Below are 27,918 nucleotides of genomic sequence, written 5' to 3' on the forward strand. Positions count from 1 at the left end.
TTCCCCTTAAACAACTTGAGTGTTGCTTTAGCAAAATGCTTATGGTCATTGTCCTGTTGGAAGGTTAACCTCCGTCCCAACCTCAAATCTCTGGAAGACTGAAACAGGTTTCTCTCAAGAATTTCCCTGTATTTAGCGCCATCCATCCATCATTCCTTCAACTCTTTCCCAGTTTCCTAGTCCTTGCCGATGAAAAACATCCCTACAGCATGATGCTGCCACCACCATGCTTCACTGTGGGGATGGTAACCTCGGGATGATGAGAGGTACTGATTTTGCGCCAGACATAATGTTTTCCTTGATGGCCAAAAAGATCAATTTTAGTCTCATCTGACCAGAGTACTTTCTTCCATGAGTCTCCCACATGCCTGTTGGCGAACACCAAACGTGTTTGCTTATTTTTTTCTTTAAGAAATTGCTTTTTTTCTGGCCACTCTTCCGTAAAGCCCAGCTGGAGTAATAATATAATAATATATGCCATTTAGCGGACGCTTTTATCCAAAGCGACTTACAGTCATGTGTGCATACATTCTACGTATGGGTGGTCCCGGGAATCGAACCCACTACCCTGGCGTTACAAGCGCCATGCTCTACCAACTGAGCTACAGAAGGAGTGGTCCTAAGTGGTCCTATGGACAGGTACTCCAATCTCCGCTGTGGAGCTTTTTTAACTTCTGAAGTTAATTGGTTGCACCAGATTGTATTTAGGGGCTTCATAGCAAAGGTGGTGAATACATAAGCACGCACAAATTTCTCCACATTTAAAAATAAAAAATAAATAATTAAACAAGTATTTTTTTTCATTTCACTTCACCACTATTTTGTGTATGTCCACTACATAAAATCAAAATAAAAATCTATTTAAATTACAGGTTGTAATGCAACAAAATAGGGAAAACATCAAGGGGATTGAATACTTCTGCACTGTACACGATAATGAAAAACAAAATGATTTTTTACAATATTGTGGACATGCAGAGATGGGTGGAATTAAGTTGTTACTTCTACGTAACTTTGGGTTACTCTTAAGTAATTTCCAACTATGTGACCTTCCATTATAGACCTTTGCGTTGGTGTGGATTTAGGACTATACTGTAAATTCCATGTCAGTTGCGTTCCTCCATTGTATTCAGCTTTCCTTACTTCAATTGTTGATTGTGTTTCTGTGCGCCAATGAAATCTCACAATTAAAATTCCTCAAACATACAAGTAATATACACCATTTTAAAGATAAACCTCTTGCTAATCCAACCACAGTTTCCGATTTCAAAAAGGCTTTACAGCGAAAGCATACATTGCGATTATCTGAGGACAGCGCCTAGTCACAGAAAAACATACAGCCATTTTTCAGCCAGAGAGAGGAGTCACAAAAAGCAGAAATAAAGATAAAATGAATCCCTAACGTTTGATGATCTTCATCAGATGGCACTCATAGGACTTCATGTTACACAATACATGTATGTTTGTTTGATAATGTCCATCTTTATGTCCAAAAACCTCATTTAAAATTGGTGCGTTATGTTCAGAAATGCATTGTCTCAAACAAACATCCGTTGAAAGTGCAGAGAGACACATGAAATTACAGAAATACTCATCATTAACATTGATGAAAGATTCAAATGTTAAACATATGATTAAAGATAAACTTCTCCTTAATGCAACCGCTGTTTCAGATTTCAAAAAGGCTTTACGGCAAAAGCACATTTTGCGATTATGTTAGGTCAGCGCCTAGCCACAGAAAACCACACAGCCATTTTCCAACCAAGGAGAGGTGTCACAAAAGTCAGAAATAGCGTTAAAATGAATCACTTACCTTTGATGATCTTCATCTGATTGCACCCCAAGGTCTCCATGTTAGACAATACATGTTTGTTTTGTTCAATAAAGTTAATCTTTATGTCCAAATACCTCCTTTTTGTTCACGCGTTTAGTCCAGTAATCCAAATGCACAAGGCGCGGGTACTAAGTCCAGACGAAAAGTAAAAAAATGTCCATTATAGTTTGTAGAAACATGTCAAACGATGTATATAATCAATCTTTAGGATGTTTTTATCATAAATCTTCAATAATGTTTCAACCGGACAATTCCTTTGTCTTTAGAAATGAAATAGAACGGAGCTCTAGCTCACGGCCCCGCACAATCAACAACTCATGGCTTTCAGCCAGACCCCTGGTGCAAACAGCTCTTATTCGCTCCCCTTTCACAGTAGAAGTCTAAATCAACTTTCCATTCTAAAGACTGTTGACATCTAGCCTTAGCAAGTGCAATATGACCCCATAGTCACAGTATATTGGATAGGCAATCACTTAAAAAAACTACAAACCTCAGATTTCTCACTTCCTGGTTGGATTTTTCTCAGGTTTTTGCTTGCCATATGAATTCTGTTATACTCACATACATTATTTTAACAGTTTTGGAAACTTTGGAGTGTTTTCTAGCCAAATATGGGCCTGAGTCGCAGGCAGTTAACTTCTTGCGTCGAGCCATCCTGAATCCGGGATTGTGACTACAGCCTCAAAACCATTAGCATAACGCAACGTTAACTATTTATGAAAATCGCAAATGAAATGAAATAAATATGCTAGCTCTCAAGCTTAGCCTTTTGTTAACAACACTGTTATCTCAGATTTTCAAAAATATGCTTCTCAACCATAGCAAAACAAGCATTTGTGTAACAGCATTGATAGTTAGCATAGCATTTAGCGTTAGCATTCAGCAGGCAACATTTTCACAAAAACCAGAAAACCATTCAAATAAAATAATTTACCTTTGAAGAACTTCTAATGTTTTCAATGAGGAGACTCTCAGTTAGATAGCAAATGTTCAGTGTTTCCTGAAAGATTATTTGTTTAGGAGAAATTGCTCCATTTTGTGCGTCACGTTTAGCTAAGAAAAAAACCTGTATCCAGGATTGTGTAAATCTATCCGCAAGCTCATTCGCATAACACAACGTTAACTATTCATGAAAATCGCAAATGAAATTAAATCAATATGCTAGCTCTCAAGCTTAGCCTTTTGTTAACAACACTGTCATCTCAGATTTTCAAAAATATGGTTCTCAACCATAGCAAAACAAGCATTTGTGTAAGAGTATTGATAGCTAGCGTTAGCATTCAGCGTTAGCATTTAGCGTTAGCATTCACACTCGTTGTGAATCCAGGCAACAAGTCAGATTTTTAAAATGCTTTTCGGCGAAAGCATGAGAAGCTATTATCTGACAGCATGTAACACCCCAAAAGACCCGCAGGGGACGTAAACAAAATAATTAGCATAGTCGTCGCTACACAAACCGCACAAATAAAATATAAAACATTCATTACCTTTGACCATCTTCTTTGTTGGCACTCCTAGATGTCCCATAATCACCATTGGGTCTTTTTTTCGATTAAATCGGTCCATATATAGCCTAGATATCGATCTATGAAGACTGTGTGATAAACGGAAAAAAATAGCGTCTTATAACGTAACGTCATTTTTAAAATGAAAAAGTTGACGATAAACTTTCACAAAACACTTCAAAATACTTTTGTAATGCAACTTTAGGTATTATTAAACGTTAATAAGCGATCAAATTGATCACGAGGCAAGTATATTCTTTAGCTGTCTGTCTGGAAATAATGTCCGGGTAAATCTCAACCAAAATATCCGGTCGGAGACCGGAAGAACTGCGCTGCCTTGCGTCTGTTTGACCAAGAAACAAATAGTAGGCAAATGACAAGACTCTAGACAATGTGTGGAAGCTGTAGGTATTGCAACCTCAGCCCCATTAAATGTGGTTCGCCTTTATATTTTTCCATTTTCAGTGATCAGATTTTCCTGCACCTTTCGATGAAACACACGTTCTGTTATAGTCACAGCCGTGATTTAACCAGTTTTATAAACGTCTGAGTGTTTTCTATCCACACATACTAATCATATGCATATATTATATTCCTGGCATGAGCAGCAGGGCGCTGAAATGTTGCGCGATTTTTAACAGAATGTTCGAAAAAGTAGGGGGTAGGAGTAACAGGTTAATTTAGTATCTTACATTTGTGATTTAATGAAACTTTGATTTTCCTTTGCTTTTGGCTAAGTGGGACGCAAGCGTCCCCTATACCATAAATTAATCCACCTGGCGTGTCAGATTTCAAAAAAGCTTTTCGGCGTAAACATACCAAGCGTTTATGTAAGGACATCTCTCTCAGCAGACAAAACATTACAAACAGCTAGCAGCCAAGTAGATTGGTCACGAAAGTCAGAAAAGCAACGAAATTAATCACTTACCTTTAATCTTTGGATGTTTGCACTCACGAGACTCCCAGTTACACAATAAATGTTCCTTTTGTTCCATCAAGATTATTTTTATAGTTATGTTCAGTAATCCACATTCTCGAGCGGTCACGACGGGGCAGAGGAAAATTCCAAATAATATCTGTAAAGTTCATAGAAACATGTCAAACGTGTTTTATAATCATTCCTCAGGTTGTTTTTACAATATATAATCAATAATATTTCAACCGGACTGTAGCTTCAATAGGAGATAGAGAGAAAATGTCCAAGCTGTTGCGCATGCAAAACGCTGCTGGCACCCAGCCATCCAATGATGCGATGTGATCTTTCTCGCTCATTTTTCAAGATAAAAGCCTGAAACTATGTCTAAAGACTGTTCACAACATGTGGAAGCCATAGGAAAAGGAATCTGGTTGATATCCCTTTAAATGGAGCGAAGGCAGGCAATGGAACAGAGAGCTTTCAGGAAAAACAACACTTCCTTGTTGGATTTTCCTCAGGTTTTCACCTGCAATATCAGTTCTGTTATACTCACAGACAATATTTTGACCGTTTTGGAAACTTTAGAGTGTTTTCTATCATAATCTGACAATTATATGCATATTCTAGATTCTGGGCCTGAGAAATAGGCAGTTTCATTTGGGTACGTTTTTCATCCAAACATCAAAATACTGCCCCCTTTAAGACAAAAAAGTACATTTGTGTTTTCATAAATTTTTACAATACAGCACATTTATGACTGACCAGCTCAAATCGGTCTGATGTTCTTACATTGGATAAAAGTAGAGACTCAGAGCTACAAAATGGTATATCGCACACTGCATTCGAGGAACAATGGCGAAGTTGTTCTGCTTTGAAACTTGTCAACTCACTTTTGAGAAAAGGGCCTTTGAAAGTTTTGGCACCTACTGGAGATCTCTCCTTGGTCTACACCCATTCAGCATTGTTCACACCCTCTTAAGCCAGCCCCACCCATCTGGTTAAGGATTCACATGTGAGGTCATGTGCTAAACAGTGAGTAGTGTAGTAAAGATTAAGACTAAAAGTGGTAGTAGCCTACATCAACGAACAATTCCAGGTAAACAGAACGTGTCCAGATAAAAATGTTATAAATATTAGATGACATTTACCCAGACACATGTGAAAGAAATGCTACAAACCCCAGCCACATCCAGTGGTGGAAAAAGTACTACGATCCTCTTCCTGTGAATGACTGGACCAAGGTGGAGCGTGAGACGTGTCCATGATATTTTATTAAAATCAGAACACTAGAACAAAAAAATGACAAAGAGGAAAAGGAACAGTTCTGTAAGGAAACTAACAATACAGAAAACAACTACCCACCAAACCCATGTGGGCAAGAGCTACCTAAGTATGGTTCCCAATCAGAGCTACCTAAGTATGGTTCCCAATCAGAGCTACCTAAGTATGGTTCCCAATCAGAGCTACCTAAGTATGGTTCCCAATCAGAGCTACCTAAGTATGGTTCCCAATCAGAGCTACCTAAGTATGGTTCCCAATCAGAGCTACCTAAGTATGGTTCCCAATCAGAGCTACCTAAGTATGGTTCCCAATCAGAGCTACCTAAGTATGGTTCCCAATCAGAGACAACGATAGACAGCTGTCCGTGATTGAGAACCATACCCGGCCAAAAACAAAGAAATAAGAACATAGAATGCCCACCCTAGTCACACCCTGGCCTAACCAAAATAGAGAACAAAGGGCAGGACAAGTATTAAATTGTCTTACTTGAGTAAAAGTATGAATAATTTCAAATTCCTTACATTAAACCAGATGGCACAATTGTATTTTTGTATTTTTTTTTGTTAATTGACGGATAGCCAGGGGCACACTCCAACACTCAGACATCATTTACAAACAATGCATTTGTGTTTAGTGAGTCTGCCAGATCCGAGGCAGCAGGGATGACCAGGGATGTTCCCTTGATAAGTGTGTGATTGGACAATTTTCATGTCAAAATGTAACGAGTACATTTGGGTGTCAAGGAAAATGTATGGAGTAAAAAGTACATTATTTTCTTTACGAATGTAGTGAAGTAAAAGTTGGAAAAAATATCAATTGTAATGTACAGATACCACAAAAAACGACTTAAGTAATACTTTAAAGTATTTTTACTTAAGTACTTTACACCACTGCCCAAATGCCTTCACACCAGTACATTAGCATACTTTATATACTGTTACACATGCACTTATCACATAGTATTCCATAAGACCATGCAACCTGGGTTGAAACCTGAGTGAGGTGCACATGTACAGTACATAAACAGATGCATGCGCCATATATTTACGTGGTGGACACTTGATACGGTCACATGATATTGTTGTGGTATGACACAAAATCATGTTACGGCCAGACATATCGATAATAATTTTATATATCACTAAGTATTCCTTAAGTGGATGGTCTCTGCAGAAGGTGTAAACGGTACAGCCAAATGGTTACTTGCATCGTAGCAATATCAGAAATAGATAGTGTCAATATAAATAACATATACCGTATGTACAAGAACAATATCAATGACGATATCAGTGATAGTCGAGATAGTTATATAGTTATATGCATACAACCAGGGGTAAAGTGGCTGAGCAGCAGGATATATTTTTTTTGTAGCAGCAACGTATGGAGTGTGTGTTAGGAGAGAGTCATGTGAATAGAGGCAATGCATTTAGTGCTGATGACTGGTCTGTCCAAACCACACATGAACAAGAGAATCTATATTCGGAGAGCCTGTTTCTGTCCTGCCCTTGACTTTGGTGCGGGGCATGTTATGTCCATAGCCTCTTCTTCGCAAAACTCCCTGATGTCATGTCTCTGACTGATTAAATTATGTGACAGGCTATTCTATCAAATATTATCAAATTTGATAAAATGTCTGGCAAAAAAACGCATTCAAAGGCTCTCCTGTGAAGCCATGACTTGCGACATATGCCTAGTTTCCTGAATAAGGTCACATTTATACTTTGCAGCTGGCCCATCTAGTGGAAATGACTCAGTTCTGACTCAAGGACAAGACTCATCCCAATAAACATCAATCTGATTTCAAATCTGATTTCAACAAGGGAACAATGAATGACTTCTCTGGTGCAAAATAGACCTGCTATTGTGCAGGGCAGGTCGCAGGACAGATGGAAACAGCAACAAACAGGCTGCATTGTATTGGGCACAAATAATTCCCTGAATTTTAGACCTCAGCTGAATCTGGTAATGTATTGTGTGGCTGTTGAGGAGACTAAATGACTTGGTGTTATCTTAGACGGGTGTTACCATGGATTCAACATATAGACATATAGATGCAATACTTGTAGAGATGGGGAGAGGTCTGTCCATGATAAAGTCAAGCTGCAGATGTCCCAGAACAGAGTGGCACGTTTTGCTATTCATTGTAATCAGAGGGTTAATATCAATAATATGCATGCCAGTCTCTTTTGGCTAAGAGTTGAGGAAAGACTGACAGCGTCACAATTTTTTTTTTAAAGAAACATTTAACGTGCTGGAAATGTCAAATTGTTTGCATAATCAACTTACACACAGCACTGACACAAACACTTACCCCACCAGGCATGCCAGCAGGGGTTCTTTTCACCGGTCAAGGAAATATACAATATTATATAGATCCATGATTGCATGGAACTCCCTTCCAACTCATATAGTGCAAGTGAACTAATAGAGCAACACCTTACCGCACAACGCCTCTCCCACATGATCTACTTGTTGTGTCTACGTGCTGACATGTATGTGTAGCGGCACACTACATGTTCATGTTTTCATGTTCATGTCTTTTTCGTTATGTGTCGGACCCCAGTAAGACAAGCTGTTGCCATTGGCGTCGGCTAATGGAGATCCAATAAATGTCATTCTACATTTCAAAGGAAAAAACAATATCTCACCTGGGATTGGAACTTGCCGCAAATGGTTTGAATGAGATTTGTGCCACGGATGCTAAATACATTAGCATGTGGAAACAGTGCCAGGTAAACTAAACCAAAGTGTGGATTTCTGTCATATCTTGTCCATAGACTGCTTACAAGGTATAGTGAAGTGTTGTAATTTGGGTGAGCTATCCCTTTAAGTGATCTTGGGAGACATGGTTCCAACTTTGGTCTAAAGTTCATTCAACAAGCAACATTCTGAGAGGTGGCGGAGCGTCGCTTCGGTGCTCTCCGGCAGCACTAATTTTACACCCCTGTGGCAATAGCCTTCAGTATGTGTCTGTCTGCAAGAGGTACTCCATGCAGCTGCTTATCAACTATATTTATAATCTTCATCTGCAAAGTTTTGGTTGCACTTCCTTTCACAACACACGATCACAATAAATTGAATTCGATATCTCAAAAGAACCTTCCCTGGGATTTCGAACTAGCTGCAAACAGCAAAAACGACCAAAGTCAGGTTCTCAACACTGAGCTATTAGTCAAAGTCAGCATTTGTAATTGGCTGATGAGGAATTTGTTACTGGAAATCATGTCCAGCTGGTCAGGTAAACATAGGCGAGTATGGTCAAGTGGGTGTGACGGAAGGAAAGTAGTGGGCATGTGGAAAGGAGTGGGTGTGACGGAAGGAAAGTAGTGGGCATGTGGAAAGGAGTGGGTGTGACGGAAGGAAAGTAGTGGGCAAGTGGAAAGGAGTGTGTGTGACGGAAGGAAAGTAGTGGGCATGTGGAAAGGAGTGGGTGTGACGGAAGGAAAGTAGTGGGCATGTGGAAAGGAGTGGGTGTGACGGAAGGAAAGTAGTGGGCATGTGGAAAGGAGTGGGTGTGACGGAAGGAAAGTAGTGGGCATGTGGAAAGGAGTGGGTGTGACGGAAGGAAAGTAGTGGGCATGTGGAAAGGAGTGGGTGTGTGGAAAGTGTGCTGTTAACGGTTTTGATTGAGCAGTGTTGTTTTTCTTCCATTTCTTCCCAGGCAACTACCGTACATTGTGCTACCATACCACTGGAGTTTGGACTTCTGTTTATTTTTTATATTTATTTTTGTATTTTTTCTCCCCAATTTCATGGATCTAATTGTGTCTCATCACTGCAACTCCCCAACACGCTCGGGAGAGGCGAAGGTTGAGTCATACGTCCTCCGAAACATGACACGCCAAACCATGCTCCTTAACCCCCTGCTTAACCCCGGAAGCCAGCTGCACCAATGTGTTGGAGGAAACGCTGTTCAACTGACGACCAATGTCAGCCTGCAGGTGCCCGGCCAGACACAAGGAGTCACTAGAGCACAATGAGCCAAGTAAAACCTCCCCAGCTAAATCCTCCCCTAACCCAGACGACGCTGGGCCAATTGTGCGCCACCCTATGGGACTCCCGGTCACGGCCGGATGTGACACAGCCTGGGATTGAACCTGGGTCTGTAGTGATGCATCAAGCACTGTGATGCAGTGCCTTAGACCGCTGCACCACTCGGGAGGCTGGACTTCTGTTTATAAGCAAGAGTCTGAGTCGTATTTCATGTTAGTTAAACACAAAAAAAAATACTTTTTCAGTTATGAATACTGACTATTGTTTGTTTTTTATTAAAAGTATTGACAATGGGTGCACTGTTGTTTATGCTTTGTATGTGTGTGCTTACTGTGACTGTCACCCTGATATTGGCTACTTGACTTTTTCCACATTTTGTTTGTGGAAAATGTCTGTCCTCATCAATCTACACCCAATACCCCATAATGACAAAGCAAAAACTTTTGTTTTAGTTATTTCTGTAAATGTACAAAAATAAAAAATAAAACAGAAATACCTTATTTCCATAAGTATTCAGACCCTTTGCTATGAGACTTGAGATTGAGGACAGGTGCATCTTGTTTCCATTGATCATCCTTGAGATGTTTCTACAACTTCATTGGATTCCACCTGTGGTAAATTCAATTGATTGGACATGTTTTGAAAAGGCACACATCTGTCTATATAAGGTCCCACAGTTGACAGTGCAAAACCCAAGTCATGAGGTCGAAGGAATTGTCCACAGAGCTCCGAGACAGGATTGTATCAAGAGTACCAAAACATTTCTGCAGCATTGAAGGTCCCCAAAAACACAGTGACCTCTATCATTCTTAAATGGAAGAAGTTTGGAACCCCCAAACTCTTCCAAGAGCTGGCCACCCGGCCAAACTGAGCAATCGGGAGAGAAGTGCCTTGGTCAGGGAGGTGACCAAGAACCCAATGGTCACTCTCACAGAGCTCCAGAGTTCCTCTGTGGAGATGGGAGAAACTTCCAGATGGACAACAATCTTTGCAGCACTTCACCAATCAGGATTTTATGGTAGAGGGGCCAGACGGAAGCCATTGCTCAGTAAAAGGCACATGACAGCCCGCTTGGAGTTTGCCAAAAGGCATCTAAGGGACTCTCAGATCATGAGAAACAAGATTCTCTAGTCTGATAAAGCCAAGTTTGAACTATTTGGCCTGAATGCCAATCGTCACGTCTGGAGGAAACCTGGCACCATCCCTATGGTGAAGAATGGTGGTGGAAGCATCATGCTGTGGGGATGTTTTTCAGTGGCAGAGACTGGGAGACAAGTCAGGCTCGAGGGAAAGATGAACAGTACAAAGAGATCCTTGATGAAAACCTGCTCCAGAGCGCTCAGGACCTCAGACTGGGGTGAAGGTTTTACCTTCCAACCTGACAACTAAGCACACAGTCAAAACAACGCAGGGGTGGCTTCGGACCAACCTCTGAATATCCTTGAGTGGCCAAGCCACTGGAATTGAACCTGATCTAACATCTCTGGAGAGACCTAAAAATAGCTGTGCAGCAACGCTCCCTATCCAACCTGACAGAGCTTGAGAGGATCTGCAGAGAAGAATGGGAGAAACTCCCCAAATACGGGTGTGCTAAGCTTGTGGCGTCATACCCAAGAACACTCAATCACTGCTAAAGGTGCTTCAACAAAGTACTGAGTAAAGCGTCTGAATACTTATTTTAATGTAATATTTCAGTTGTTAATTTTTAATATATTTGCAAAATTGTCTAAAATACTGTTTTTGCTTTGTCATTATGGGGTATTGTGTGTAGATTGATGAGGAAAAAAAACTATTTCATCAATTTTAGAACAAGGCTGTAACGTAATAAAATGTGGGAAAAAATCAAAGGGTCTGACTACTTTCCAAATGCACTGTAGCTACATCCCACACCATTACTGGACAGTAGTGCTTGTCAAGCAGAAGCAAAGAACCCTGTGTTCCTGTGTTGTTGTCTTTCACCTCCACCCCATTGAGTAGAGACTGTATGTACATCTTGATGGTTATCAATATTACACTGAACAAAAATATAAACGCAACATGCAACAATTTCAAAGATTTTACAGTTACAGTTCGTGGTGGTGAACTTTACACCCCTCCAACTGATGCTTGGCATTGCACATGGTGATCTTAGGCTTGTATGCGGCTGCTCGGCTATGCAAACCCATTTCATGAAGCTCCCGACGAACAGTTCTTGTGCTGACGTTGCTTCCAGAGGCAGTTTGAAACTTGGTAGTGAGTGTTGCAACCCAGGACAGATGATTTTTACACGCTACCCTCTTCAGCACTCGGCGGTCCCCTGTGGCCTACCACTTTACAGCTGAGCCATTGAAGAACTGACTTGTTGGAAAGGTGGCATCATATGACAGTGCCACGTTGAAAGTCACTGAGCTCTTCAGTAAGGCTATTCTACTGCCAATGTTTGTCTATTGAGATTGCATGGCTTTGTGCTCAATTTTATACAGCTGTCAGCAACAGGTGTGGTTCAAATAGCCAAATCCACTCATTTGAAGGGGTGTCCACATACGTTTGCCTGTATAGTGTACCTTCATAAAAAGGTAGGGCCATGGATCAGAAAAACCCGTCATTATCTGGGGTGACCACCATTTTCCTAATGCAGCGCATCACACATTTCTTTGCATAGAGTTGATCAGACTGTTGATTGTGGCCTGTGGAATGTTGACCCACTCCTCTTCAATGGCTTTATAAAGTTTCTGGATATTGGCGGGAACTGGAACACGCTGTCGTACATGTCGATCCAGAGCATCCCAAACATGCTCAATGGATGACGTGTCTGGTGAGTATGCAGTAGATTTTGCCTGCCAATACCATTACCTCACCAACATGAGGCACTTTGCTCACAACGTTGACATCAGCTAACCCCTCCCCCACACAACACCATACACATCTGCCATCTGCCCAAAACAGTTGAAACCGGGATTCACCATTGAAGAGCACACGTTTCCAGCGTGCCGGTAGCCATCGAGGGTGAGCATTTGCACACTGAATTCAATTACAAAGCCGAACTGCAGTCATGTCAAGACCACGGTGAGGACAACGAGCACGCAGATGAGCGTTCCTGAGACGGTTTCTGACAGTTTGTGCAGAAATTCTTCAGTTGTGTAAACCCACAGTTTCATCAGCTGTCCGGGTGGCTAGTCTCAGACGACCCTGCAGGTGAAAAGCTGTATTTGGAGGTCCTGGGCTGGCGTGGTTACACATGGTTTGCGGTTTTGAGGCCGGTTGGACGTACAGCCAAATTTTCAAAACAACATTAGAGGTGGCTTACGATAGAGAAATCACATTATATTCTCTGGTAACAGCTCTGATAACATTTTTCTGGCATTGTGTTGCGTGACAAAGCTGCACATTTTAAAGTGGCATTTTTTTGCCCCCAACACAACGTGCACCTGTGTAATGATCATGCTGTTTAATCAGCTTCTTGATATGCCACACCTTATTATCTCAGCAAAGGAGAAATGCTCACTAACAGGGATGTAAAACCAATTTGTGCACAACATTTTTGAGAAATAAGCTTTTTGTGTATATTTAACATTTCAGGGTTCTTTTATTTCATCTCATGAAACATAAAACCAACACTTTACATGGTGCATTTATATTTTTGTTCCGTATAGTTATTTCTTGTGAAGGTTGCTATCCTACTTTAAATAAAATATGCGAGAGAATAAAATTAGCTACCACCAGCGACACAATCATGATACCCAGTAGGAAGCACTTCAACTCGGCAGGTATGTCAATACGAAACTGGTGCACTGGTCGCCGACTTATCTCGACGTGCAGCCCAATCAGACACGCCAAATGCTCGAGTGGCAACCAATCTGCCCAATTAGCTGATTCACTTTCGATACACCGACTCCATTTTGACACGCCGACTCGCCCATAATCCGGTCGCCATATTGGGCTGCAGTTACCCATACCTGTAGCATCGAGCTGCCAGGTTATCTGATGGGAGAATCTAACATGTAGCGTTGTGTCACGTGCAAGTATATCAATGATTTTAATTGGCTGTTTTTAAGTTTAAACTTAAACTTTTTCTAATGTGATGGTACCGATGAATAAATTCTGCACACAATGTGCTTATTTATTTCTGTATTTTTAAACTGGAATAATCTTATTTTATTTGTTGTGTATTAAAATTGTTTGGTGAAATATGCATAAAAGGAGAATAATTTCCTATTATTCTGCACCTTTGCATAGTTGTACTTCCAATTTTGATCATCGTGATGATTTAGTGACTGCAAAGAATTATGTACTGATGTAGTGGCATTCTTTTTAAAGAGACAAACTTTCTGTTTTGTCTGCTTGGACTCAAGAGGTAAGTATGGTTGGGTTAACCTTTTTCAGGCAGTCATGTTCTTTTGATGAATGTATTTGGAATTTTGGCTGTATAATACATGTAGTTTTGATTCATGTATTTATGTTTTGAGAAGGCAACTACATTTTGAAAATGCTTACTGATTCGCAAAAGGCCACAGAGTTCTGTGTATTGTGGACTCTGTTTTGTAAAACGACAGCATTATTCCAAAAAATGCTTGTGTGAGATTGAGAAAAACATGGCTATGGGGGCTCATTGAATGCTGTGTAATAGCAAACCAGACTACCTGGGATTAACACTGGGTAATTGATGTGGAGGTTATCTTTGAAGGTAGTCATTTCCTAAATTAAAATGGATTATTCACTAAGCACAGGTATAGACGAGCATCCCAAGGGAATGGACATATTCATTATCTCATTTCTATTATGACTCGATGGAGAGTTAAATAGGAGGAGATCATGTGATGAAGGCAAAACCCTTGTTCCTGGCCCAAGATGAGCATCTGGAACATTGGATTGATGATGACGTTATTATTTTGATTTTACTGTGGAGCTGATGACCGTGAGATCCAGCTGACCTGGCAGACTGGCCCTCTAGACATACACTGGTGAGGTAACTAAACAAACTAAGGGCTGAGGGGGACATACATTTTCTACTTTTGGTAAAATCAGCTGGACATTATTGTGTGCTCAAACTTACATCCCTCTGACTCTCTCCTGCCCTGATGATTGGTGCATGCATGGATCATGTATATCATCCCAGACAACACTGTTGATATCTGCTCTGGCTGTATTGTTGCCCAGGGTTATAGTGCAGGGCTGGGGTCAAATAAGAATGTATTTGTTAACCCAGGGCCAATTTAGAAGTTTGAATTTGAATGGCAAACGTCAGGAGTAGGAAGTGCAAAAGTTGTTGGTAACAAAAAGACCCAGTAGCACAGCATCTGGTTTCCCCATGAAGGTAAACGCAAAGATGATCTATTATATTGACAAGATATTCAAGTGACCGTTCTAGCAATGGAAATACATGTCATCAAAAATGGAAGGCAGGCGGGAGCGGCGAGCTCAGGTAGGAGCAGTCTAGCCAATGAGAGGGCAGATACACATGAACAACAGGCACAACTCCATAAAGTTTTTTTTAAAGTTGCCAAAATGCCACATGCATTCAGTTACAGTGCCTTCAGAAAGTATTCACACCCATTGACTTTTTCAACATTTTGTTCTGTTACAACCTGAATTTAAAATGGATTCAATTGAGATTTTGTGTCCCTGAGGTACACAATCATAATGTCAAAGTGGAATTTTGTTTTTGGAATTTTTAACAAATTAATACAAAATGAAAAGCTAAAATGTATTGTGTCAATAAGTACTCAACCCCTTTGTTATGGAAAACCTAAATAAGTCCAGGAGTAGAAATTTGCTGAACAAGTTACATAATAAGTTGCATGGATAGTGGTTAGGGTTATTTTTTATGACTACCCCATCTCTGTACCACACACATACAATTATCTGTAAGGTCCCTCAGTTAAGAAATTAATTTCAAGCACAGATTCAACCACAAAGACCAGGGAGGTTTTCCAGTGCCTCGCAAATAAATGCAAATATTGGTAGATAGGTGAAAAAAAAGCAGACACTGAATATCCGTTGAAGCATAGTGAAGTTATCAATTATGCTTTAGATGGTGTATCAATAAACCCAGTCACTACTCAGTTGCCGGAGAGGAAGGAAACTGCTCAGGGATTACCATGAGGCCAATGGTGATTTTAAAACAGTTACAGAGTATAATGGCTCTAACAGGAGAAAACTGAGGATGGATCAATAACAATGTATTTTATGCACAATACTAACCTAAATGACAGAGTAAAAAAGAAGGAAGCCTTCACAGAATAAAAACATTCCACAACAACTTGTTTGCAATAAGGCAGCAAAGTAACCCTGCAAAAAATGTGGCAAAGAAATGAGCTTTTTGTTCTGAATGCAAAACGTTATGTTTGGGGAAAATCCAACAGAACACATCACTGACTACCACTCTTCATATTTTCAAGCATGATGGTGGCTGCATCATGTTATGGGTATGCTTGTCATTGGCAAATACTAGGGAGTTATTTAGGATAAAAATAAATGTAATAGAGCTAAGCACATGCAAAATCCTAGATGAAAGCCTTGTTCAGTGTGCTTTCCAACAGACACTGGGAGTCAAATTCACATTTTAGCAGGACAATATCCTAACAAACAAGGCCACATATACACTGGAGTTGCTTACCAAGATGACATTGAATGTTCCTGAGTGTTCTAGTTGCAGTTTTGACATAAATCGTCTTAAAAATCTATGGCGAGACTTGAAAAGGGCTGAGTAGCAATGATCAGCAACTAACTTGACAGAGCTTGAAGAATTTTTGTGTACAAAGCTCTTAGAGACTTACCCAAAATGATTCACAGTTGCCAAAGGGGATTCTAACATGTATTGACTCAGGGGGTTGAATACTTATCTAATCAAGATACAGTGCATTTGGACAGTATTTAGACCTCTTGACTTCTTCCATTTTGTTACGTCACAGCCTTGTTCTTAATTGCCCCCCCCCCCCCCCCCCCACCCACGACACAAAATACCCCATAATGACAAAGCAAAAACTGTTTTTTAGACATTTTTGCGAATTTCCAAAAAATCTTAAACTACAAGATGAAAGTTACATAAGTATTCAGACCCTTTACTCAGTACTTTGTTGAAGCACCTTTGGCAGTGATTACAGCCTAAAGTATTTTGGGGTATGATGCTACAAGCTTGGCATACCTGTATTTCGGGAGATCCCACCCCCCCTCCTTCTTCTCAGCAGATCCTCTCAAGCTCTGTCAGGTTGTATGGGGAGCGTTTCTGCACAGCTATTTTCTCTCCAGAGATGTTCGATCGGGTTCAAGTCTGGGCTCTAGCTGGGCCACTCAAGGACATTCAGAGACCTGTCCCAAAGCCACTCCTGTGTTGTCTTGGCTGTGTGCTTAGGGCCATTGTCCTGTTGGAAGGTGAACCTTCACCCCCGTCTGAGATCCAGATCCACAGCGTGATGCTGCCACCACCGAGCTTCACCATAGGGATGGTGCCCGGTTTCCTCCAGGCGTGACGCTTGGCATTTAGGTCAAAGAGTTCAAACTTGGTTTCATATCTGAAGGCTTTTTGTTTGAAAATATGTTTTATCTGTGGATCTTGGTTAAGAGCTTAGCATCGGGTTTAGAATGCAGTGGTCCACAATGTGGCTTTTATAATCTGTATTTTGTATTGTCAACAATTTTGTGGAGTGAAACTTTAGTACATTTTTCTAACTCTCTCTGTTTCTCAAGCTGTTAAATATGTTATTCCCTCTCTTCACTTTGCTATTGCTACTCACTCATTCATTCGCTGCACTGCTTAGTGTTTCACTGGGGGTAGAATATAGAATTATCTAAAAAACCTTAACATTTCTGGTGGGTGTCTTCAAGGTAATAGTGTGTGAGTCAAGACAAAAACACACTTTCACTGTAGTTGTAGCGCCTCCTATTTTAGATGGACGGGTACAGCATCAGATAACAGACTCCATCCATTGCGACAGGATCATTCAGAGCAACTTCCAGGTTTACCACCCAGAGGGGGTCGACTTTTTCCCCATATCAGCACATCCTTTAATGAGGTCCTGATCCTCTAGCTCCCCCTACTACCACATCCACCACCACCATGTCGATGAGGGGGCTAGTTTGGTGTGTGTTTGTGGTGGTTTTGGAGTGTGTAGGTGCACAGGGTTGGAGCAATGGTACCAGCAGCAGTGGCAGCAGAGGGGTAATTACAGTCAGACAGACAGAATAATAAAGTGATAATAACTGTGCAGCGACCCACGTGCCAACCCCAACACCCAGGCCCGGGGACAGCCCAGTGATAAATGTAATAAGTCCTGGTCATAAAATCACAGACAGGCAGTACCAGGGCCATTCCCATTAAATACCATGCTGAGAGAGAAAGAAAGAAAGAGAGCGAGGGAGAGAGATTGTTGTTGTCTACTTCACTTGCTTTGGCAATGTTAACATGTTTCCCATGCCAATAAAGCCCCCTGAATTGAATTGAGAGAGAGAGAGAGCAGCATAGTGAGCCTGTGTTTGTGTGCATGTGTATGTATGTGTGTTTATTTGTGCGCGCGTGCTCCCGTGTGTGTGTGTGTGTGTGTGTGTGTGTGTGTGTGTGTGTGTGTGTGTGTATGTAGGTAGTGTCTATCTGGAGTGTCCTCCATGCAGCACTCCTAGCCAGGCCTCATTAGAAGAAGAGTGTTTCAGTCATTGGGAATGGAGATTTGCTGACAGCTCACATTTGCTAATCCATAAAGGTCAGGGGTCGTCTGATCTTTACATTCTATATCAACTTTAGTCGTCCTGAGGGAGCAGGCCCAAGGGGGGTCGAATAGGTTGCTACAGAGTTCTGAAGACTCAGAGGAGATTGGAAAACACAATGACAACTAAATCAATGGTCCCCTCGTCGCTTGGTTCGATACCCCGCCCTCCCTCGCCCTATCAGTTATTAGACATGGAGCCCACGGCCACTGAAATTAATACACTATCCAATCAGTTCCCCATGCCCTAACACACAAACACTCACAAACACACACACACCCAAACGCAGACTATAGGGCTCTTAAACCTGTCCAGCTTCAGTCAATAACCCTCCTCCACCACCACCCCTTTCTCTTTAACTACCTTTCCTCTCCTCGACCTGATCACCCACTCATTCCCTCTTTCTTCATTCCGGACCTCATCAATCTATTTATATTTTCACCATTCAGTAAGACAACTTCGGAGCGGGAGGCGCAGCTAACCCTGACTATAATCCTAAATCTGGCCTTTGCATCAGTTTAGTACAGTACACTATCTGAGAATGGAGTTGACGTTTTAACATGTGGTCCCACTTTGGGTTTCCCAACAAGGCCTTGCCTTAGCCAAATTCAGTGGTGTTACTCTACCCTAACCCAACAGCCTCAAGAGTAAATACAGCTGTGTAACGGCCCCTCCCACTCACACCCGTGGAGAACACTGGCCCCCATTCATTTATGGCTGAAAGCACCGCAGCACCTCATCCAAGACCGTTAATAGACCAGGGGTTAACAGGCGGCTATTGAGAGAAGCCAGTAGATCACTGCTATATTTACTAACATTACTCGGCAGATTTTTAAAGTGGCCAGGCCAAATGTCCTGTCCTTTACATCCCCCTAACCCCACCTCTTCACCACCACTGTCCTGTTTTGTCAAACACGCGTGTACGCACACACGCACGCTTGCACGCACACACGTAGACTTCCCGACTTGGACATGCTTCCCTCCCCGAGTCCGACTATGTCAGGATACGGTCAGTACCCAAAACATGAGGCCATGTATAATTGTGGATATGACATAATCATAGCAGCACCTTCTGATCAGGAGTAGTATATTAAAAAAGATGAACAATTTAAATAATGTATACATAAAGAGAATGAGCTTCTTGTGTCAATATTCAAATCTTTATTTCAGGTAGAAATATTTTATGTAGCCGACTGCCACAGCAACGAAGTTGGGCAACAACTGTGCATATGCACCCTCGTGGGAGAGACCCTGCTAAGCAGAAACGTCACAATATGCCCTTATATGGAGCTTGATGTCACAGGTTAAATTTTTTTGGTGGGAGAAGGAGCTGGTAAAGTTAGTTATGCAAAGTTATGCAAAGTGTAAAAAGAGATGGCAGCAAGAGCACGTTGGTGTTCGGTCTCTGACTGCAGGGAAGAAGGCTGCAGGGAAGAAAACACCAAATGTCACTGTTTTCCGATAAAAGATAGAGACAGATGCAGAAGATGGTTAGTAGCAATTTGAAGTTGTAAACACAATGTAAACAACTGTCCATTTAGCCGAGCTGGAACATGGGTGCTTCTCCAATTCGTTTTTGGAATATGGAAAAATGTTTCCAGGACCCCAGAGTTTATATGGGCAGAAAAACCACTGTGGTCGTAAAAGCAAACTAACTGCTCCTCATCATTATTATGTTCCTCCATTTCTGTAAGAATTGTAGTCACCTATTTCAATTAAAGCATAATTGACACAACTGCACCACCTGTCTGTATTAATCCTCGGGTTTGGTTGGGGCTGTGCTTTGGCGTTGGTGGCTAGAGCAGCGGTGGCCATCTGAAGCTGAATTTGCCTAAATTCTTCCTCCGAATACTCAGGCTCAAATAAATACAGTTTGAGGACACCATCCAGTAGCTTTCTTCATCACTCACAAGTATTTCTTAGTCAGACATATTCGGTTGATTATTGTTTACTTTGTTTACCTCATCTGTAATGCTGTCATCACTTCTCTGCTGTAAGAAACTTTGTGAATAAGGGCATAACGTGTAGTTTGACGTAGCAGGGATTCCCCCCGAGAGTGCGCAGTTGTTACCAATCTCCGCTGCAGTGGCAGTTGCCTGCATAAAGTAATGAGATAAAATAATCGCAAATGTTTTAGGTGGAAAAGTACACATTTACTGAACCAAACCCTTTAGACAGAAATAACTAATTCGGACGCACACTTTCAATAAGACAACGAATTTGGGAACAATTTGCGGATTTCTTAATCTCGAATTCACTGGCAACGGAGCAGAGTGAGGCATGCATCCAGCAACGTCACGAGTCACGTGACTATTTTTCGCAACTGTTTCAGTACAGCATTAGAGGGAGAGAGAAGGGGAGAGGGCAAACTCCACTAAACTAGTTTCAATATATGGAATCATTTGGGAGTTTATGGGTAAAACTTCTCCTTTAAGTATGACCTCTCTAAATCTCTCTTTCTTTCTCTCTCTCGGAGGACCTGAGCCCTAGGACCATGCCTCAGGACTATCTGACATGATGACTCCTTGCTGTCCCCAGTCCACCTGGCCGTGCTGCTGCTCCAGTTTCAACTGTTCTGCTGTGATTATAATCATTTGACCATGCTGGTCATTTATGAACATTTGAACATCTTGGCCATGTTCTGTTAAAATCTCCACCCGGCACAGCCAGAAGAGGACTGGCCACCCCACATAGCCTGGTTCCTCTCTAGGTTTCTTCCTAGGTTTTGGCCTTTCTAGGGAGTTTTTCCTAGTCACCGTGCTTCTACACTTGCATTGCTTGCTGTTTGGGGTTTTAGGCTGGATTTCTGTACAGCACTTTGAGATATCAGCTGATGTACGATGGGCTATATAAATGCATTTGATTTGATTGGATATCTTGCTCTTATTTCTCTTCCTGAGGGTCCCAGTGATCAATTGAAGTGCCGCTTTCTTTGATAAAATCCATTTTTAAAGCCTAAATCGAAACATCTTGTAAACCGTTTGTGCCGTGAATTCCATCTCTATCAATTTTTTACGGAGCATTCGAAGTGATTACACACCGTAAACAATTGTTTATCTAGTCATGGTTGGTTTCAGTGCATTCCTCTGGATGTTTGCAACACAGCCAAACTTCATTGTTTTTTTTGCTGGGAGTATTGACCGAAGTGAACTGATTTGAAGACAACGAGCAATGACTACCTTACGCACCAATAATTTTAGCGAAGCTTCATTGATTGACTATATTTCTGCCCAATGACCACTGATCTTCTTGAAATCTAGCTGGGTAGATAGCCAATGAGCTGAGGTAAACGCCAGTATGTAATGGTTTTGGGTTGGACCACAATTCTTTGTTTGTCATCGCACGCACAGGGAACTCCATTCTCGCCTTGACGATCAGAGGAGTTGCTCTAAGGCTTTTTACGCGCAGCTGTATTTCGGAAAGTTGTAGTTTCAACGATTTCATTGAAGACATCAAGAATTAAGAATAAATCAGGAAAAGCGAAGTCAAAGTCTAAAGTGAAAGTGAAAAAGTGAAAGTGAGACAGATTTTTTGTTTGAGGAATCTTGGAGTGTTATGATTCAAACGAACTGAGGAGCTGTTTCTGCAAGGACAGGACGTACTTCTGGATGGGTAACTGCCAATGCTGTTTTATGAAATATATTTTAAAAATATATATATATTATATATAATAAAAAATGAAAAATGTTTGCAATGAAATGTGTGGTTTGTTTGTGTGTGTGTTTGTGTGTGTGTGTGTGTGTGTGTGTGTGTGTGTGTGTGTGTGTGTGTGTGTGTGTGTGTGTGTGTGTGTGTGTGTGTGTGTGTGTGTGTGTGTGTGTGTATATATATACTTTTTTTTTCTCCCATGTCAGATTATATTTTCCATTTTTTTATTCAAATGGAATGGAGTAGAACAGCAAACACACACATGGCCACTACGTCTGCTCCTCCTCTTCATTTCAATATGAAATAGCCATTGGGTGCTGGGGGCGAGTGCAGGCCCACAACAATGGCCGGAGTTGAATGGAACAGCACTTCACCTTAGTGACTGTTCCCTCTGCTCTATACAATACATATCTGTTTATTTTATGTGATGATAAAAGGCTCATACAATACAAATATTTTTTAAATGTTTTCTTTCAAAGTGATAGCGACTCCGACTGGGAGCCCCCGGTGCCAAGCTGCCCGCTCTACCTCTGCCCCCAGTGGTGTTCATATGCCACAGTTCATTACTGCAGGCATGACTGTGCCTCAGGGCCAAAAGGTCACAGCATGGAGGCGTTGTTGTGTTCAGTTTGCCTCTGATTTACATCAGAAATAGACTGCTATGGGACATGGCACAGGCAGCAAAATATTGAGTCGGCGCTGTTTTTTTTTAAATATATTTTTTCTAATATTTTTTGTAATTGTTTTTGGAGTTTGTGTGTGTTAGAATTGCTTTTTGAGATGTTGTATTTAGTTATTTGCACTGTTGTATATAGTCATAGGTCATTTCACCAATTCAGCCACTTGGTACATTTGGGCAACTTGTGTGGGACACCTGGGTGACTTCATGCTAAATGTCATGTAGCTCACCCATTCCTGAAGTTATAGTCTGAAACTTTGCACACCTACAGTTGCCCTCTTGTGTTATCCATCAAAATTATCAAAATTATCAAAATAATCATCCTATCTGACCGTGTGGCTATTCCAGTACATGTGAAAGATGATGCTACAACAATAAAAAACAGACAACGTATGCTCTTTCTTTCTCTTTTATTCCACCAGATCTACTGTGTTATATTATCCTACATTCAATTAACAGTTCCACAAACTTCAGAATGTTTCCATTCAAATGATACCAAGAATATGCATATCCTTGCCTCGGGGGCTGAGCTACAGGCAGTTAGATTAGGGAATGTCTGCAGGCGGAAACTGAGAACAAAGGGATGCAGCCATAACAGGTTTAAGCTCAGGGCCCTGGGTATAAAACATTTCCCTCTGCAACTGGATCCTGGACTTCCTGACAGGCAGACCACAGCTGCTGAGGGTATGCAACAACACCTCAGCCCCCTCCTGTACTCCCTGTACATGCACAACTCCGATACCGTCATTAAGTTTGCAGCCGATGGCGGCGAGACAGGCTAAAGGGAGGAGGTTAGAGCCCTGGCCGAGTGATGCCAGGAAAACAACCTCTCCCTCAACGTCAGCAAAACCAAGGTGCTGATTGTGGACTACAGGAAACAGCATCGATGGGGCTGCTGTTGAGACTTTTCTCAAGTTCCTCAACATACACATCGCAGAGGACCTGACATGAACCAATCACACCGAAACCGTGGTGAAGAATGTGCAACAGTGCTTCTTCAACCTCAGGCGACTGAAGAAATTTAGCATGGGCCCTCAGATCCTCAAGAAGTTCTACAGCTGCACCATCAAGAGCATTTTGATAAGCTGCATCATCCTCCGGTATGGCAACAGCACCACACTCAACTGCAAAGCTCTACAGAAGGTGCAGGGGACGGCCCTCCAGGACATTTACACCAGGTGGTGTCTGAGGAAGGCCTCGAAGGTCGTTAAGGACTCCAGTCACCCGAGCCATGGACTGTTCACTCTGTTACCATCTGGTAAGTGGTATTGGAGCTTCTGGTCTTAAACCAACAGGCTCTGAGACAGCTTCTACCACCAGACCATCAGACTGTTGAACAGCTAGAGTATTTGCACTGACCCTCCACACATCCAACCCTTATCCTTACTTCTGTGGTTGACATGGCGCTGTGAGAATGCCTAGAAAGAGAGCTCTGTAAAAATGTGTATATATATATAGATATTTTTGTTATTTTAACATTTTCAGACAAGTTCCAAATATCTCTAACAGTTGCCCCAGCATGTATTTTTTTATGCGCTTGATGTCAGAATGCACTCACTGTTCCAAAATGTGATTGTTACACAACAGGACAGTTAACCCGAGCTACCCTCAAACCAAGGCACGGTACCTACTAAATATCTATAGGCTATGTTTCAGCTTGTCAATTTCAAATGATTTTTTAACAAGTTTTATTTTCTAACAACAGTTTGAATAGAGATGTGTTCTGCCTCTTAATTAAATCACATAGAAGTAACCCATTTCACTGTTGTGGACAATTTATGTTTGAAACTTTACTAAGCTGGACAAACGTCTCTCTTCGCCAAGAGCCCCAGCACTTTTCCAGTGTTTCCCCAGATCAAGTACGCAGACTTGATCAGATCAGAGTATGCACATCGCCATTCAGAACAGAACTTGCACTAAAGTTTTTCCCCTAGCACATTTTCTGTCTGGAACCCGCATTGCCTTCATTGTTGTTTTCCTTACTAATAATAACTTTGGACATGTGTGCATTCTTATGGAACAAATCTAATTTGAATCCATTCTAAATTCAGGCTGTAACACAACAAAATGGGGAAAAAGTCAAGGGGTGTGAATACTTTTTGAAGGCAGTGTATTTTATTTATTAAACTGCGTGACCAAGATACTACCCATTTTATATTTGTAAATACAGTCATACTTGACATAGCACATTCATAAGCAATACTATAAATATTGTGTACATACAGTATCAGCTTACTACTTCTATTACTTCTTATTTTTTATTTGACTTGTTAGTGTTGATGTTGATTATTGTACTGCAATGTTGAGGGAGCCAGCACACAAGCATTTCACTGCGCCTTTAATACCTGCTGTAAACTGTGTTTGTGACAAATCCAATTTTATTTGATTTGGGATTCATACAAATACGACTCGGTTACCACTGATCTGATTGAATCCTGGCTTTAATTTGATCAGTTATTGTGCAAAAATAATATAAAACACAGGACTTTCGACTGCAAATACAATTAAATCGTGTTTGTCACATGCGCTGAAAACAACATCTTATCGTGAAATCCTTACAAGCCCTTAACCAACAATGCAGTTCATGAAAATATTTACTAAATTGACTAAAGCGAGAGAAAAAATAACAAGAAAATTACATAACGGTACCGATTCAATGTGCAGGGGTACAGGTTAGTCGAGGTCATTTGTAAAGTGACAATGCATAGATAATAAACAGCGAGTAGCAGCAGTGTAAAAACAAAAGATGGGAGGGGTCAAAGTAAACAATCCAGGTGGCCATTTGATTAAATGTTCAGCATTCTTATGACTTGGGGTAGACGCTGTTAAGGAGCCTTTTGGTCCTAGACTTGGCGCTCCAGTATCGCTTGTCGTGCAGTAGCAGAGAGAACAGTCTATGACTTAGGAGACTGAGGTCTTTGACAATTTTTGGGGCCTTCCTCTGACACCGTCTAATATATAGGTCCTGGATGTCAGGAAGCTTGACCCCAGTGATGTACTGGGCTGTACGCACTACCCTTTTGCAGGGCCTACTCAGATGCTGAGTAGTTGCCATACTTGGCGGTGATGCAAACAGTCAGGATGCTCTTGATGGTGCAGATGTATAACTTCTTGAGGATCTGGGGACCCATGCTCTGGGGACACCAAGGAACTTGAAACTCTCAACCTGCTCCACTTCAGCCCCATCAATGTTAATGGGGGCCTGTTCGACCCTCCATTTCCTATAGCCCAGGATCAGCTCCTTTGTCTTACTCACATTGAGGCAGAGGTTGTTGTTCTGGCACCACACTGCCAGGTCTCTGACCTCCTCTCTATAGGCTGCCTCATTGTTGTCGGGGATCAGGCCTACCACTGTTGTGTTGTCAGTAAATTGAATGATGGTGTTGGAGTCATACTTTGACACGCAGTCCTGGGTGAACAGGGAGTACAGGAGGGGACTAAGCACGCACACCTGAGGGGCCCCAGTGTTGAGGATCAGCGTGGCAGATGTGTTGTTACCTACCCTTACCACCTGGGGGCGGCCCATCAGGAAGTCCAGGATCCAGTTGCAGAGGGAGGTGTTTATTCCCAGGGTCCTTAGATTAATGATGAGCTTTGAGGGCACTATGGTGTTGAACGCTGAGCTGTAGTCAACTGCATTCTCACATACAGTAGGTGTTGCATTTGTCCAGGTGGGAAAGGGCAGTGTGGAGTGCGATTGAGATTGTGTCATCTGTGGATCTGTTGGGGTGGTATGCGAATTGGAGTGGGTTTCCGGCATGATGGTGTTGATGTGAGCCATGACCAGCCTTTCACAGCACTTCATGGCTACCGACGTGTGTGCTACAGGGCGGTAATCATTTAGGCAGGTTACCTTCGTTTTCATGTGCACAGGGACTGTGGTGGTCTGCTTGAAACATGAACAGTAGGTATTACAGACTCGGTCAGGGAGAGGTTGAAAATGTCAGTGAAGACACTTGCCAGTTGGTCCACGCATGCTTTGAGTACATGTCCTGGTATTCCGTCTGGCCCAGGACGTGTACTCAAAGCATACGAGGAGCAACTGGCAAGTGACTTCACTGACCTTTAAAGTATTGTTATCTAGTAAACTCACCTTTGAATGAAATTAATTGGAATACCAATTCCAAGCACACAGTAAAAGATTCCGGTGTAATCTATATCTCGCTCTCACACGCACCCATGCACACAAACAGTGGCAGCAGCAGCTGCACCTTCTCCTCCAGTCTGCTCCTTGGCCAAAACCAACATCCGCTTCACAAAGACCTCTTTCCCTCTCTTTTTTTCTTTCTCTCAGACTCCTTCCCTGTCTTTTTCTTGTACTATTGCCTCTCACACACTTGTTCCTTCTCTCAAGCTAAATAGCCACCAAAGATCCAAAGCTACACAGCGCATTGGCCAGTGTTACCTACGGTTGCTTTTTCAAAGTAACATAACAATTACATTAACACTCAGTGGTGTAAAATAACCCAATTCTTGGTCTTAATACCATTATCGAACCAAACCCACGCCCATATTTATCATATTTCATAGTATGCTCTATTGATTTTTGAATTGTTGTTTCAATATCTAAATCAGCAACAAAAAAAAGAAATGTCCCTGTCTTTCAAAGATAATTCGTAAACAATCCAAATAACTTCACAGATCTTCATAGTAAAGGGTTTAAACACTATTTCCCATGCTTGTTCAATGAACCATAAACAATTAATGAACATGCACCTGTGGAACGGTCATTAAGCTTACGGACAGTAGGCAATTAAGGTCACGGTTGTGAAAACTTAGGACACTGACTCTGAAAAACACCAAAGGAAAGATGCCTAGGGTCCCTGCTCATCTGCGTGAACGTGCCTTAGGCATGCTGCAAGGAGGCATGAGGACTGCAGCTGTGGCCTGGGCAATAAATTGCAATGTCCGTACTGTGAGACGCCTAAGACGGCGCTACAGAGAGACAGAATGGACAGATGATTGTCCTCGCAGTGCAGGCCACGTGTAACAACACTTGCACAGGATCGGTACGTCCTAACATCACACCTGCGAGACAGGTACAGGATGGAAACACCAACTGCCTGAGTTACACCAGGAACGCACAATCCCTCCATCAGTTCTCAGACTGTCCGCAATAGGCTGAGAGAGGGCTGGAATGAGGGCTTGTAGGCCTGTTGTAAGGCAGGTCCTCACCAGACATCACCGGCAACAACGTCGCCTATGGGCACATACCCACTGGACCAGACAAGACAGGCAAAAAGTGCTCGTTTTTGTCTCACCAGGGGTGATGGTCGCATTTGCGTTCATTGTCAAAGGAATGAGCATTACACCAAGGCCTGTACTCTGGAGCAGGATCGGTTTGGAGGTGGAGGGTCTGTCATGGTCTGGGGCGGTGTGTCAC

At 41.8% G+C, this 27,918-nt stretch overlaps 1 long non-coding RNA gene across 1 annotated transcript; it reads left to right on the top strand.

Moving 5' to 3' along the window:
- Positions 1-21,407: 21,407 nt before the first annotated feature.
- On the top strand, positions 21,408-22,928 carry LOC127912227 (uncharacterized). The gene is made up of 2 exons (XR_008081590.1): positions 21,408-21,820; positions 22,336-22,928. It is a non-coding gene; the product is annotated as an uncharacterized LOC127912227 (long non-coding RNA).
- The last annotated feature ends 4,990 nt before the right edge of the window (positions 22,929-27,918 follow it).

This window comes from Oncorhynchus keta, chromosome 26 (genome assembly GCF_023373465.1).
Source record: "Oncorhynchus keta strain PuntledgeMale-10-30-2019 chromosome 26, Oket_V2, whole genome shotgun sequence".
NCBI classification, from domain to species: Eukaryota; Metazoa; Chordata; class Actinopteri; order Salmoniformes; family Salmonidae; genus Oncorhynchus; species Oncorhynchus keta.